Source organism: Schistocerca gregaria, chromosome 5 (genome assembly GCF_023897955.1).
Source record: "Schistocerca gregaria isolate iqSchGreg1 chromosome 5, iqSchGreg1.2, whole genome shotgun sequence".
Classification (NCBI taxonomy): Eukaryota; Metazoa; Arthropoda; class Insecta; order Orthoptera; family Acrididae; genus Schistocerca; species Schistocerca gregaria.
In genome coordinates this window covers 324,034,634-324,049,755 of record NC_064924.1, presented here as the reverse complement: position 1 = coordinate 324,049,755, position 15,122 = coordinate 324,034,634, and the positions used below count along the sequence as shown (strand labels likewise).

At 41.3% G+C, this 15,122-nt stretch overlaps 1 protein-coding gene across 1 annotated transcript in view; it reads right to left on the bottom strand.

The window, feature by feature from the left end:
* The window catches only part of LOC126272291 (V-set and transmembrane domain-containing protein 2B-like), a 656,861-nt gene that overhangs the window by 218,793 nt on the left and 422,946 nt on the right, over positions 1–15,122 (bottom strand). The gene's annotated exons all lie outside the window — the stretch shown is intronic.

Here is a 15,122-nt window from a genome sequence, read left to right as displayed (position 1 = left end):
ACACCCAATATGAATATTTTATCATTCTTAACGTATTATAATTACGATATTATGAAGTCATACTTAGAGGAAATATAGATCTGAATATCTAAAATCTAAGATTTTCATTTTTTACTAACATATAGTTACGCCTGATACTGTACTCTAATTTCTGTTAACGATAGCGTTTCCCTTACAGGGAGTGTAATGGAACAAACATTGAGATCATTGTCTGATTACATCACTGTACGTACTACTGCACTCTTCTGAACTCTGCATGTCTGAGATGGTATCTTCCTACCATGAGGGGAGCAGGCTCAACACCAAATTCCTAAAACACTCACATGGCGTCCTTGTGCAAGTGTGGAAGGAAGATAGATCAGAACGAACCTCTCACATGTTATAGGTTGATACTCTATCGAAACACCACATTTGGTACCAATCTGGGTGTTGGAGCGTTGACATCTGGAAGTTTAGATGTAAGAATAAGAATATACTATAAAATATGTAAACATTTTAAGCCACTTGCAAAAGTTTTTAAACTCTCAATACTCATTTGCAGCATACTGTCTTGTTATTAATCTCATACACATGGTAAGATTTTCTTATTTTTCTTTTCCTAGCCACACAGTTTTTTCCACTTGCAAAGTCTGAAAATTAGGAACCATGGCTGGTTAATGGAAGACGAGACTAGCAAGTGCCATTCACATGAGTAACTTCATTCGAACTGTTTGAGAAACACTACCCTCTGAACTCCCAATTCTGTGTGATGTAAGGTATGAGCTTCCGCCCCAAAACTGCTTGAAAATTGGGGCTAGGAAAAAGTTGTTTTGTGGTGCCAGTTTTAAATTCGAGAGTCCCGAAGAAGATAGAAGAAAGGCCAACAACATATCACTTTGCTGAGTAAAACCGGTAGCGAAACAGTCTTTCACAGCAAACGTTACACAAGCTCCTTAACATCCTCAATTGCAAGTCTGAGATTAAGCTATGATCTGAACCTGAGGGTCCATGTCCCAGTAGTATCGACTGTAAACATGTAGTGCACATGTTCTGCCGTTGTTCAAAGGATATGAATATCCTTATCAAAGGACCGGTCTTTATTAAAGGACAAAGAGAAAAAGTTGGATGTGTGGGACAGCATCACACTGGGTTACCAGATCTACCGGAAAACAGAAGAAAAATTGAAGAGCAGAGGAGGCTAAGAAGACGAATTAAGAATAATTTCTGAATTCAAGCAGAATTGGAAGGAAGAGTTTTCATTGCAGGCAAATGAATTTGCTTTCTTTGTAGAAAATGAAGAGACAACCGATGTTAAAGATGAAGATTCTAAAGACCCTTTTGCTGATATCATCTCATTATTGTGATGTTGCTTCTACTTCAAGTACAAATTTATGTCAAATATTACAACTGTGTTGTATCGCATTGCAATGTATGGTGTCGCTGTACGTGCTACAGCTGTCATTACAACAGCTGCATGTTTCATGCTGGACTGGTTACTGAAGGAGACAGGAGACTCGTGGTTGGTTACAATAAATTAAAAAGGGCCAAAAAAAGCCATGAAATCACAAGAAGAAGAATTTCATGTCTTAACCACCCTGCTGCTACGGTCGCAGGTTCGAATTCTGCCTCAGGTATGGATGTGTGTGATGTCCTTAGGTCAGTTAGGTTTAAGCAATTCTATGTCTAGGGGACTGATGACTTCAAATGTTAAGTCCCCTAGTGCTTAGAGCCATTTGAACGATTTGACATGTTTAAAGTAAAACAGCATAGGTAATAGTCTGCAAACTACTGGTTGTGACTGAACGAATTTTAACACTGGTTGGGAAAAAAGAGCCATGCATTGAGTTGAGACAAAGTTGAACATAAGCTCAACTATGTGAGAAAATGGAACCCCTACGGCCGTTGTTATTATTTCTTTTACTGTATAGTTACCAGTTTCGGTGCTCCAGTGCCCCATCTTCAGGCCTTAGTCAATGCTGAGAGGGCTAACACCATCTGTATACACGATGCATCTGATGTCAACATCTAAAACTGGTTTTGGCAGATCACCTGTAACCGCAGTTCTGTCTCTCCAACCATCAACTATCGGTGTTCGTTGCTTGTTCATTCACAAAAACAACGAGAAAGACGTGCCCTATCGTGAGACACTTGTCTATTTTAGCATCGGATCATAAAAACTTCATTCCTGCTGTCCGAAGTTTGTTTTTGCAGTTTTATTAACAGTCCATATCTGAGAGCAATAAAAGCTAAATTGGAACTACTACACTTTTGTAAAATAGGCGCTGTTCCTATCGACAGAGCAATTTTTTTAAAATTTTTCGTCGGTGTATTGGAAGATGCTTACATTTTTAGTGATACTCCTGTCACTTGATGTTCCTGTTGTATATCATGTAGAGTTTCATGCATATCAGACCATAACATATCACGATGTTCGTTCAGTTTTTTGTGGGAATTAATATTTCTAGAAAAACTTCCTTTTATACGCTTTAACTCGGATGTTTGTTCTGAAGAACTATTCCAACATCCAGCAGAGTGCTAGTGGGCCATGATACGGCGTCCACGCAGCCATTCCTTACTTCCAATATACTGTAACTGAATTCATAGAATCAGAAAAACAAACCGTGATCAAAATCAATAAATATTTGTGTGCATCGCATGATAGTGGTGCAGCTGATAGGAATGGCACTGGAAGATGGGTAAAGGAATTTAAAACATCATAAGTGCAAAAGATGAACTCCATGATCAGCAATGTTAGCAACGTCCTGCCACTGCCACTGCTCCTGACATTCTGAATAGCACGTATGCCATTATTCGTGCAGACTGGCTCATCACAACTCGACAAGTGACTCTACAGCTTCTGTGAGCATAGGGCGCGCATGTGTAATGCCTGAGGCTCATATTAAAATATTTGCTCAATTTAGGTACCACCTAAGATCTTAACCGGCTACAAGATTCAGTCGAAAGCCATTTCATCTTGACTGTTCGACGAGCTCGAGGCCAATGTAGACGCCTCTCTGTCACGGATTCCTAAAGGCGGCCAATGCTTGGTGCACTGCTCACAGCTGGAAACGTGAATGCCGTCACTGAAGTGGCACCACAAACAGTCACGAAAAGAGAAGAAGATAGCTCTCTCTCTGCTGGAAGCACAATGTTCTGGGCAATGATGGTGTCATTGTCGTAGATGTTTCACCAAAAGCGATCAACTATTAATTTAGGGGCGTACGTGAAGATTCTGGATAACCTCGAGAACTGTTTGCGACAGATTCAATTCGATAAGAATCCAGAGGAAATCTTACTCCAACGCGAAGACGTATGGTCACATAGACTGCGCAGCCTCCTTCCATTTCATGTCTGAACTCATAACAAGTCTAAATAATACTGTCATGAGGTGCGATCTGTCGGTGCTCAGTAGCGCATTTCGTGCTCTTGTCTTAAGGCAGCTACACAAGTAACTACATGCTTGATAAGCACGCTTGCGCAAGCATACACAAATCCATGACATCTACACGAGGTCGTACAAGCATTATTTTGTTTCCCACAAAATGTCGAGCTCTTACAGCGATGTGCTGGCTTTCGCTGCCATATTGCTTGTGTTACGAAAAAAAAAATTAAACTTGATGCCTTATTAACATTTCGTGGTGGTCACGTTACGGAAACTATCTCATAGCGCTATTAAATTTTCTTCTCTCTTTTAGCAAGTATTTCTGTCTTCTTTGACTTGACCTGCAGTACAGTACAATATTCGTAATGTAAGAGGACCAAATAGAAATTAAATCAAACCATATCACTGACAAATGCTTGCACAAGCCTGTTATTGTCTCATTAGCTCAAGCATATACACTCTTGATTGGAGCACAAGCATGCATAACCCAAATTCTGTCACACATCAAGCTGCTAGCACAGTCCTGATGTTTGCGCAGATTTATCCTACACACTCTCAAGCGTGCTAAGGCAAGTATGCTTGCGCAAATATGCTTGTCAAGTAATCAGTTATATGTGGGGCCGCCTTAACGCACACGTGAACACTTGAATGCGAAAGCTGTAACCGAAAGTGCATGAGTCGACATACTAACGCAAACGCCTCTCGGTGCAGTACAGACGCTAACTTCCTCATTATTCTTAGTTTTTGTGTATAGTTAAGTGTGGTAAGACTTAGAAGGAGCGACAATGCCTTTAATTGTACATCAAGGTATACGTGTTCAACAATGAAGAATTTCTTCTTAATTGGCTTGCGCCATCTCAGGCACATAGGAGACCTTATATCTTTGAATTTAGATTGAAATAAAAGTATGATGTACACAGAGTAATGTATGAAGATTACGCAATACATGTATGAAATTAAGGTGTGTTTTAAAAATTAATATTTTACTTATCAAGAACTGTTATTATTGAGTGACTACTACGCTACTGACTGGGTTTGCATATAAGTCGCTTTCACGGAATACTCTGTAAATTTTTCACGGCATTCTTCTTGCCATTATTCGACAATTTAACTTCAAAATCACATTTACTCCGCTCTACGAATTCCTAATTTATATGTGACAGTTCGCCATTGCAGTTAGGTGAACCCGTGATCAACACTACTGGCCATTAAAATTGCTACATCAAGAAGAAATGTAGATGATAAACGGGTAATCATTGGACAAATATATTATACTAGAACTGACATGTGATTACATTTCAGACAATTTGGCTGCATAGATCCTGAGCAATCGGTACCCAGAACAACCACCTCTGGCCGTAATAATGACATTGATACACCTGGGCATTGAGTCAAACAGTGCTTGGATGGCGTGTACAGGTACAGCTACTCATGCTGCTTCAACACGATAGCACAGTTCATCAAGAGTAGTTACTGGCGTACTGTGACGAGGCAGTTGCTCGGCCGCCATTGACCAGGCATTTTCAATTGGTGAGAGATCTGGAGAATGTGCAGCCCAGGGCAGCAGTCGACTTTTTCTGTATCCATAAATGCCCTTACAGGACCTGCAACATTCGGTCGTGCATTATCCTGCTGAAATGTAAGGTTTCGCAGGGATCGAATGAAGGGTAGAGACACTGGTCGTAACACATCTGAAATGTAACGTCCACTGTTCAAAATGCCGTCAATGCGAACAAGAGGTGATCGAGACGTGTATGTAACCAACGGCACCCTATACCATCACTCCGGGTGATACGCCAGTATGGCGATGAAGAATATACGCGATGTGTTCACCGCGATGTCGCCAAACACAAATGCGACCATCATGATGCTGTAAACAGAAACTGGATTCATCCGAAAAAATGACAGTTTGCCATTCGTGCAGCGTCAAGGGTAACCGCAGCCATGTTCTCCGAGCTGATAGCCCATGCTGCTGCAAAAGTCGTCGAAATGTTCGTGCAGATGGTTGTTGTCTTGAAAATGTCACCCTCTGTTGACTCAGGGACCGAGATGTGGCTGCACGGTCCGTTACAGCCATGCCGATAAGGTGCCTCTCATCTCCACTGCTAGTGATACGAGGCCGTTGGGATCCAGCACGGCGTTCCGTATTATCCTCCTGAACCCACCGATTCCATGTTCTGCTAACAGTCATTGAATCTCAACCAATGCGAGCAACAAGGTCGCGATACGATAAACCCCAATCGCGATAGGCTCCAACCTGACCTTTATCAAAGTCGGAATCGGGATGGTATGCATTTCTCCTCCTTACACGAGGCATCACAACAACGTTTCACCAGGCAACGACGGTCAACTGCTGTTTGTGTATGAGAAATCGGTTTCAAACTTTTCTCATGTCAGCATTTTGTAGGTGTCGCCACCGGCGCCAACCTAGTGTGAATGCTCTGAAAAGCCAATCATTAGCATATCACAGCATCTTCTTCAGGTCGGGTAAATTTCGCGTCTGTAGCACGTCATCTTCGTGGTGTAGCAGTGTTAATGGGCAGTAGTGTATCTGCACAGCGAAGAATCTGTTTCTATGTGTGTAGTGCCAAAGAATTTCAGGCGGTGCAGCAGCGTCCTAAGAGTAACGTAAAAAGTGAGTGAACTTCATCAAGTATGTGAAAACTGTGGGTGCAGTGTGAGCGATCAAGAGTTAAAGCTATATCGACCGATTATTAGAGCTCAATACTTCTTTTATTCAGTATTAAAGATCGTCAATTGATTCTTTATATCAGTTCAGAACTGCATCTTTCGACATTCAGTGTAGTTATTCGTGATTCATAGCAATGTCTGTCATCACTGAAAATACAGGTTCATACTCAAGAGCTAGTTTAAAGCTCAAGTTGCTAACTGGCGGTACCAGTTAGTGAACTGCTGACTGGAGAAATGAAATAACCAGCTACTTCGAACTTCATGCTCATCTCAGCATGAAATAGTGTGGTCCGTGTGAGTGTGTTCTCTGTAGTCTGAAATCATTAGGTTAGACTACTCGCTATTAAAACCACTTCGCCTTGTGCTTCACAAGCACTTCGCTATAAATATAGTTCAGTTGCCAAATAACAAGCTAACAAATAAATAGTCTAGTTCGCAGATGATGCTGTAATTTACCGTCTAGTAAGGTCATCCGAAGACCAGTATCAGTTGCAAAGCGATTTAGAAAAGATTGCTGTATGGTGTGCCATGTGGCAATCGACGCTAAATAACGAAAAGTGTGAGGTGATCCACATGAGTTCCAAAAGAAATCCGTTGGAATTCGATTACTCGATAAATAGTACAGTTCTCAAAGCTGCCAATTCAACTACGTACCTGGGTGTTAAAATTACGAACAACTTCAGTTGGAAAGACCACATAGATAATATTGTGGGGAAGGCGAGCCAAAGGTTGGGTTTCATTGGCAGGACACAAGATGCAACAAGTCCACTAAAGAGACAGCTTACACTAAACTCGTTCGTTCTTTGTTAGAATATTGCTGCGCGGTGTGGGGTCCCTACCAGGTGGGATTGACGTAGGACATCGAAAGGGTGCAAAAAATGGCAGCTCGTTTTGTATTATCACGTAACAGGGGAGAGAGTGTGGCAGATATGATACCCAATTTTGGATGGAACTCATGACAGCAAAGACGTTTCTCGTCACGGCGAGATCTTTTTACGAAATTTCAGTCACCAGCTTTCTCTTCCGAATACGAAAATATTTAGTTGAGCCCAAACTATATAGGTAGGAATGATCATCAAAATAAAATAAGAGAAATCAGAGATCGAACAGAAAGGTTTAGGTGTTCGTTTTTCCCGCGCGCAGTTAGAGAGTGGAATGGTAGAGAGATAGTATGATTGTGGTTCGATGAACCCTCTGCCAAGCACTTAAATGTGAATTGCAGAGTAGTCATGTAGATGTAGATGTAGATGTAGTACATCCACAAATATTTCGGTTCACAGAGAGGTGACGTAGTGAGCGTAAGACCCCTGGAATACATTATCAAATTAGACTGGAGTGTTGAACACCTTAGCCTCATTCATCCTCCATCCCACACCTGGTGTCCTCCGACTTCCTACTGCCGTTTTAGGTTTCTCTACGTGAGACAGACTTTGACACTGATTGTTGAGAGCTGGAGACGGTAGCTTGGAGGAGGCCGCTCTGGATACGAGTGAGGAACACTGCTTCAGCAGGTCACCAGGAAGTAAAATGTTCTGACTGTGATACTATCAGACACTTAAATTGGCCATCTAATGAAACTGATAAATGATTTCCGGCGAAGACTGCTTTTTCTGAAATAATTTTAATATAGTATTATTGATCGCTATTTTTCCAAAGACAGTGTTCTAATAACTTCTTCATTAAAATTTTACTAGCCTGATTCTCGATGTGAAAGGCAACTGTTTACAGCTCCGAACACTGTGATTCATTTATCTTTACAGTAACGGTAACTATTCCAAGAAAGTGTAGATATTTGTCTGCGGAAGGCAAAGGTGTTATTAGTACAATATCCTGACTATGAAAATGACAGGTCTTTTAACACATGCAGGTAACTATGACATCAGATACACTCTGTTTTGGTGGCTTTAGCGCTATCCTCGTTCCGTTACACGTTGTGGACACAGCGATCTGGATGAATCCCTACTTTCGGATCATGGTAATAATAGGTAATTCCAGTGAGTTAAACATCTTGACCAAATGATGCACTACTTGCTACTCTTCAAAAACCATTTCGGTAGACATGTAAGAAGTCTGAAACTATGAAATCTGGTAATGACAAAACTGTTCCGGCTGATAAACCCTTTGCTATGGGAAGGAAATAATAATTGGTTTGCAACGGAAGTCACCGACCTAAAAATACCACAACACCATCAAGATCAGCTCATTAGTTGGTACAGATATCTGAAACTAACCGGAGTCGTTGAAGAATCGTCAAAATTTCCGTCCCTACAGATGTTTACACACACATTTCAGGTAAAACCTAATTTCTTAGCATATTCTCGCAAAACTGGCTTCCGAAATAGAATTCGTCCGTAGAGGTACCCCGCACACTTTCTCACAGTGCGGTAAAAATCTCTAAAATGGCAGTAAGACAAGGATAAACTATTCATCAAATTTTCATTCTTATACGTAGTGTCCACTCAAAAACCTTTCGTAGACATCTCTTAAAATAGATGGAGTACTGGTAACACTTTACAGCGTAGCAACTGCGCGTACGAGGAACATATTTGTCATTCCCTCCCCCCATCTCCAGAATATGTGCTAAAAAGCCACATAATAATTAATATCATAAAATCAAAATTAAAACAGAAACAATTACGCCTCTCATAATGCGACTTGTTTCTTTAAATTTAACGTTATGTAAATTAATAACTAATAATAATAACTAACAATTAATAACTAATAATGAATAGCTAACACTTGGTTCAAGAACCATAAAAGAAGGTTGTATACATGGAAGAATCCTGGAGATACTAAAAGGTATCAGATAGATTATATAATGGTAAGACAGAGATTTAGGAATCAGGTTTTAAATTGTAGGACATTTCCAGGGGCAGATGTGGACTCTGACCACAATCTATTGGTTATGACGTGTAGGTTAAAACTGAAGAAACTGCAAAAAGGTGGGAACTAAAGCACATGGGATCTGGATAAGCTGAAAGAACAAGAGGTTCTACAGGGTTTCAAGGAGAGCATAAGGGAACAATTGACAGCAATGGGGGAAAGAAACACAGTAGAAGATGAATGGGTAGCACTGTGGGATGAAGTAGTGAAGGCAGCAGAGGATAAAGTAGATAAAAAGACGAGGGCTGCTAGAAATCCATGCGGAACAGAAGAAATATTGAATGTAATTGATGAAAGGAGAAAATATAAAAATGCAGTAAATGAAGCAGGCAAAAAGGAATACAAACTTCTCAAAAATGAGATCGACAGGAAGTGCAAAATGGCTAAGCAGGGATGGCTAGAGGACAAATGTAAGGATGTAGAAGCTTATCTCACTAGGGGTAAGATAGATACTGCCTACAGGAAAATTAAAGAGACCTTTGGAGAGAAGAGAACCACGTGTATGAATATCAAGAGCTCAGATGGCAACCCAGTTCTAAGCAAAGGGAAGGCAGAAAGGTGGAAGGAGTATATAGAGGGTTTATACAAGGGCAATGTGCTTGAGGACAATATTATGGAAATGAAGAGGATGTAGATGAAGACGAAATGGGATGTAAGATACTGCGTGAAGAGTTTGACTGAGCACTGAAAGACCTGAGTTGAAACAAGGCCCCCGGAGTAGACAAAATTCCTTGAGAACTACTGACGGCCTTGGGAGAGCCAGTCATGACAAAACTCTACCAGCTGGTGAGCAAGATGTATGAGACAGGTGAAATACCCTCAGACTTCAAGAAGAATATAATAATTCCAATCCCAAAGAAATCAGATGTTGACAGATGTGAAAATTACCGAACTATCAGTTTAATAAGTTACAGCTGCAAAATACTAAAGCGAATTCTTTACAGACGAATGGAAAAACTGGTGGATGCGGACCTCGGGGAGGATCAGTTTGGATTCCGTAGGAATGTTGGAACACGTGAGGCAATACTGACCTTACGACTTATCTTAGAAGAAAGATTAAGAAAAGGCAAACCTACGTTTCTAGCATTTGTAGACTTAGATAAAGCTTTTGACAATGTTGACTGGAATACTCTCTTTCAAATTCTGAAGGTGGCAGGGGTAAAATAGAGGGAGCGAAAGGCTATTTACAATTTGTACAGAAACCAGATGGCTGTTATTAGAGTCGGTTGGCATGAAAGGGAAGCAGTGGTTGAGAAAGGAGTGAGACAGGGTTGTAGCCTCTCCCCGATGTTATTTTTTTTTAATCTGTATATTGAGCAAGCAGTAAAGGAAACAAATGAAAAAAATTGGACTAGGTATTAAAATTCATGGAGAAGAAGTAAAAACTTTGAGGTTTGCCGATGACATAGTAATTCTGTCAGAGACGGCAAAGGACTTGGAAGAGCAGTTGAATGGAATCGACAGTGTTTTGAAAAGAGGATATAAGATGAACATCAACAAAAGCAAAACGAGGATAATGGAATGTAGTCAAATTAAATCGGGTGATGCTGAGGGAATTAGATTAGGAAATGAGACACTTAAAGTAGTAAAGGAGTTTTGCTATTTGGGGAGCAAAGTAACTGATGATGGTCGAAGTAGAGAGGATATAAAATGTAGACTGGCAATGGCAAGGAAAGCGTTTCTGAAGAAGAGAAATTTGTTAACATCGAGTATGGATTTAAGTGTCAGGAAGTCATTTCTGAAAGTATTTGTATGGAGTGTAGCTATGTATGGAATGATGGAGGATAAATAGTTTGGACAAGAAGAGAATAGAAGCTTTCGAAATGTGGTGCTACAGAAAAATGCTGAAGATTAGATGGGTAGATCACATAACTAATAAGGAAGTGTTGAATAGGATTGGGGAGAAGAGAAGTTTGTGGCACTACTTGACTAGAAGAAGGGATCGGTTGGTAGGACATGTTTTGAGGAATCAAGGGATCACCAATTTAGCATTGGAGGGCAGCGTGGAGGGTAAAAATCGTAGAGGAAGACCAAGAGATGAATACACTAAGCAGATTCAGAAGGATGTGGGTTACAGTAAGTACTGGGAAATGAAGAAGCTTCCACAGGAAGGGGTACCATGGAGAGCTACACAAACCAGTCTCAGGACTGAAGAGAACAACAACAACAAATTAATAACTTTATAAAATTTTGCAGTGACAGTTGCATACCACACAGGAAGGCCTGTGTTCCAGGCATGTGCATAACCTAACGTCGAAACGGTGATAACTCGCTACGGGGTGTTAAAGCTATCGGAAGCTTACCTCGGATGTTGTTCAACAGTGATAGTCAGACAATGGCCCGTGGGCCGCTATGCAGCCCGAATCGGATATTGGTGCAAACCACGGTTCTGAACCAAATTTTAAGCTATGCATCAAGCAGCTAACAGATGAATAAAAAAAGGTCCACTGACGTAAATAGCTTTTTAAGAATCTAGTACATTGCTTATTAACAAATAAAAGAACTTGCCGAGACAGTCATATTTTAAGATGTACTTCATTTTAATTGACATTGATGAATTTGGAAATGTGAGTCAAGTAGGTCGCTCGCGCCAGACGCGGAGAGATAAGAACCGAGGTCACTGCGGGGTTACAGAAGTGAGAAGGTGAGTGTTAAATTGTTTCTCTTACAGTGCTGGATATGACGGGGGTGAGCGTCCAAGAGCGATCAGCTGCCATGGTATGAATACTGACACCGAAGTGACATGCATCTGTAGAATCTCGTTACAGGGACGGTCATTTTAAAAAGCGAAACATATTTGTAGCAAGGAATCTAAAATTAAATTAAGGCTTTCCTAATAACATAGTGAGTAGAAAAATAATGACATTCTAAACATTTAGTAAACATTTGTGATAGTCTCTCAGATACAACAGTGCCTTTAAATAGAACAGTAACTGTTATTAATCAGTTAGCGATCAGTCACCCGCTTTTACTGACAAATCAGCAAAATTTCTGCAGTCGATAATATTGAAATTTTTAATTTAATATTGAAAGTTCAGAGGCTATGACAAGTGTCCTGAATTATTTCTGATTAACTGCACGTTTTAGCTCCTCGTATATACATGATAGTACACGTGTCGATGGATCAGTTACTATTTCTGTGAGTGAGTATAATTTTGACTGTGTTGTAACCGGAACGGACGCTGCTTCTTTGAAAACATTAAGTGATTCCAGCATTTCAAATTTGTGTGTTCTGAGAAGTTGCTTAACTTTTGAATGTGCTGACCACCTTTCTGATTTTTAAGGAAGTACGAGGTGACGGAAAATTTTATACTCCTAAGTTCTTAAGCTACTGGATCTGGAGCCTCACACTAAGCCAACACAAAATCTATTCCTTTGATGTTCGGTTAAAATTAGCAAACGACTGCAATCTACACTCATGCTCATAGATTAAGGAAAATTGCAGAATGTGGTGCCACACAACGTGACACTACACATAGCTGGAGATAATTGCATAGAGACATTGGGAAAAACACGAAACAAATCTGCAAGTCCACAGTATTGGTGATAAGTTGAGAAAACTGTCCCGAAACACAAGTGCTACAAAACGCCATTGTTTCCTGCGCATGTAACCCGGCATGGGATATGATCACCATGCACGCGTACACAGATCGCACAAGGGGTTGGCATACTCTGGATCAGGAGGTCGCGCAGCTGCTGGGGTACAGCCTCCTATTCTTGCACCAGTGTCTGTCGCAGCTCCTGAAGTGTCGTAGGGGTTTGAAGACGTGCAGCGATTCGTCGACCGCGAGCATCGCAGCCCGTGTTCGATGGGGTTTAGGTCTGGAGAACAGGCAGGCCACTCCATCCGCCGGATATCTACTGTTTCTACGATGTCAGCTCGGTGGGGCCATGTGTTATCATCCATCAGGAAGAAGGTGGGACCCACTTCACCGCTGAAAATCTGGACATACTGGTGAAAAATGGCGTCACGATACACCTGACCTGTTACAGTTCCTCTGTCAAAGACATGCAGCGGTGTACGTGCACCAATCATAATCCCACCCACAGCATCAAACCATGACCACCATACAGGTCCCTTTCAAGGACATTAAGAGGTTGGTATCTGGTTCCTGGTTCACGCCAGAGGAAAGCCCTACGAGAATCACTGTTCAGACTACACCGGGACTCGTGTGCGAACAAAACTTGGGACCACTTTCCAATGACCATGTACCGTGTTCTTGACACCAGACTTTACCGACTCTCCAGTGACCAGGGCTCAGCGGAACGCACCTTACAAATCTTTGGCCGAGTAAGCCATGTCTGTTCAGTTGTCTGTAGACTGTGTGTCTGGAGATAACTGTTGGCTGCGGTAAGGTCCCGAGCAAAGTTAGCTGCAGCACTCCGTGACCGTCTGCGGGCACTGATGGTGAGATATCGGTCTTCTTGTGGTGTTCTACACTGTGAACGTCCCGTACTGGACACGTTTCCTGTCTGCTGAAATCGTTGCCATAATCTTGACATCACACTTTGTGGCACACGGATGGCCCGTGGCATGACCTGCTGTGTTTGACCAGCCTCCAGTCGCCCTAATATTCTACCCCCCATAACGTCATCAGTATGGTTTCTTTGAGTCATTTTCAACACACTGTCACCATTAGCACGTCTGAAAACGTCTGCACACTTACTCGCTGCACCGTACTTTGACATGCACGAACACACTTCGGCGTATGTGGACTGCTGTCAGCGCCACCGTGCGACGACCGTAGGTGATTTAAACCCGCAAACCACCGCAAACCACCTACCAGAGTGCTTTTTCACCACGTATCAGCATTATCCTTAATTTATGGTTATGAGTGTAGTATGAGGGGCAATTACTCACACGCGCCCTAGAGGTTCCAAGTTTCACACTACATCTGCTACTTTATGAATTTTGCTAGAAATGATAAATACCAATCGTAAAACAATAGTGACAAAACGTCAATATAACACTATATAAGGAAATATCTTACTCTGTGCATCACACGGCGTATTGCTGCACAAAACAGAAAGAGATATTCAACTATATAAATCTTTGAACACTTACTCAATAGTGTGGAGAAACAAATAAGTAAATAAAAATGACTTTAAATAGAAACTGAATTTATATCTGCTTGGTAACTCCACTACGCAACACAATGAAACGATGACGTTGTAGAATTGTCGAAGCTGTCACCAATACGAGAGTTTGAAATTTGGTTAATAAGTGCGTAAAGTCTATTTTTGTAATGGGGCGAAAGCGAGGCGCCTGTAGCTTCGCCCTCGGGATCGGTGACGCCTCAAACAGCAAGGTGTCGACACATGTGAAAGAAAAGGCCAGAGCTCAGAAGTTCATATGAGGTGTAAGGTAGGTTAATGATGTCACATTGGCACCAAATTTTATCACAAGTCTACCCAAAGCCATCGTAAACGTGACACACTATGGGAAGGTCTTCACACCCTCCATTTCACTCTTCCTTTTGTCGACTCTGCGATGAATGTAAGAACCGCTATGATCACGAACAAGGTGGTTACAATAATGCCCATTATTCTTTCCGTTCTGAGTGGCGCCCTGCATGAAACGTTTTCCCCGGCCACTCATTAAATATGTGGGTATGACGGGGTATGACGACCTCCAATCGTTTGTCGTCCACGGTTCTATTGGGCAGAACTGTGGTGAAATTTGGTGCCATGTGACATCATTAATTCACCTTTCACCCCATATGGTAATCTGTGATCTGATATTTATTTCGCATGAGTCAACACTTTCCTATTTGAAGCATCGCCGACTGGTAGGGTGAGGCTCCCGGGAGTCACGTTTTTGCCGCATTACAGGGAAAGGCTGTACGCAACTTTGGGCCATATATCAAATTTCTAAGTAGCAGTTGGGAGACACTATGACATTCCAAAAAAGTGATCCTTTAATTGTGTTCGCGCAATACAGCTCTGTGTGTTGCCTGCTACGTTTTTCGAGAGATATGAAATTCGTAGTTACTGCATTCAAGAAAATAATTTTCTATTACTTGATAATTATAGTGTGCTTAAAGAAAGAGGAATAATGTGTTGCTAATGCCTGATCTTATAACAGCTCTGTTTCATTTCATTCTGTTAGAAATAAATCTAATTAACTAGTACTGATGAGTTTTCAAATATAAAAAATCAACAAAACTAATCTCAAAGCCAGTAAAAA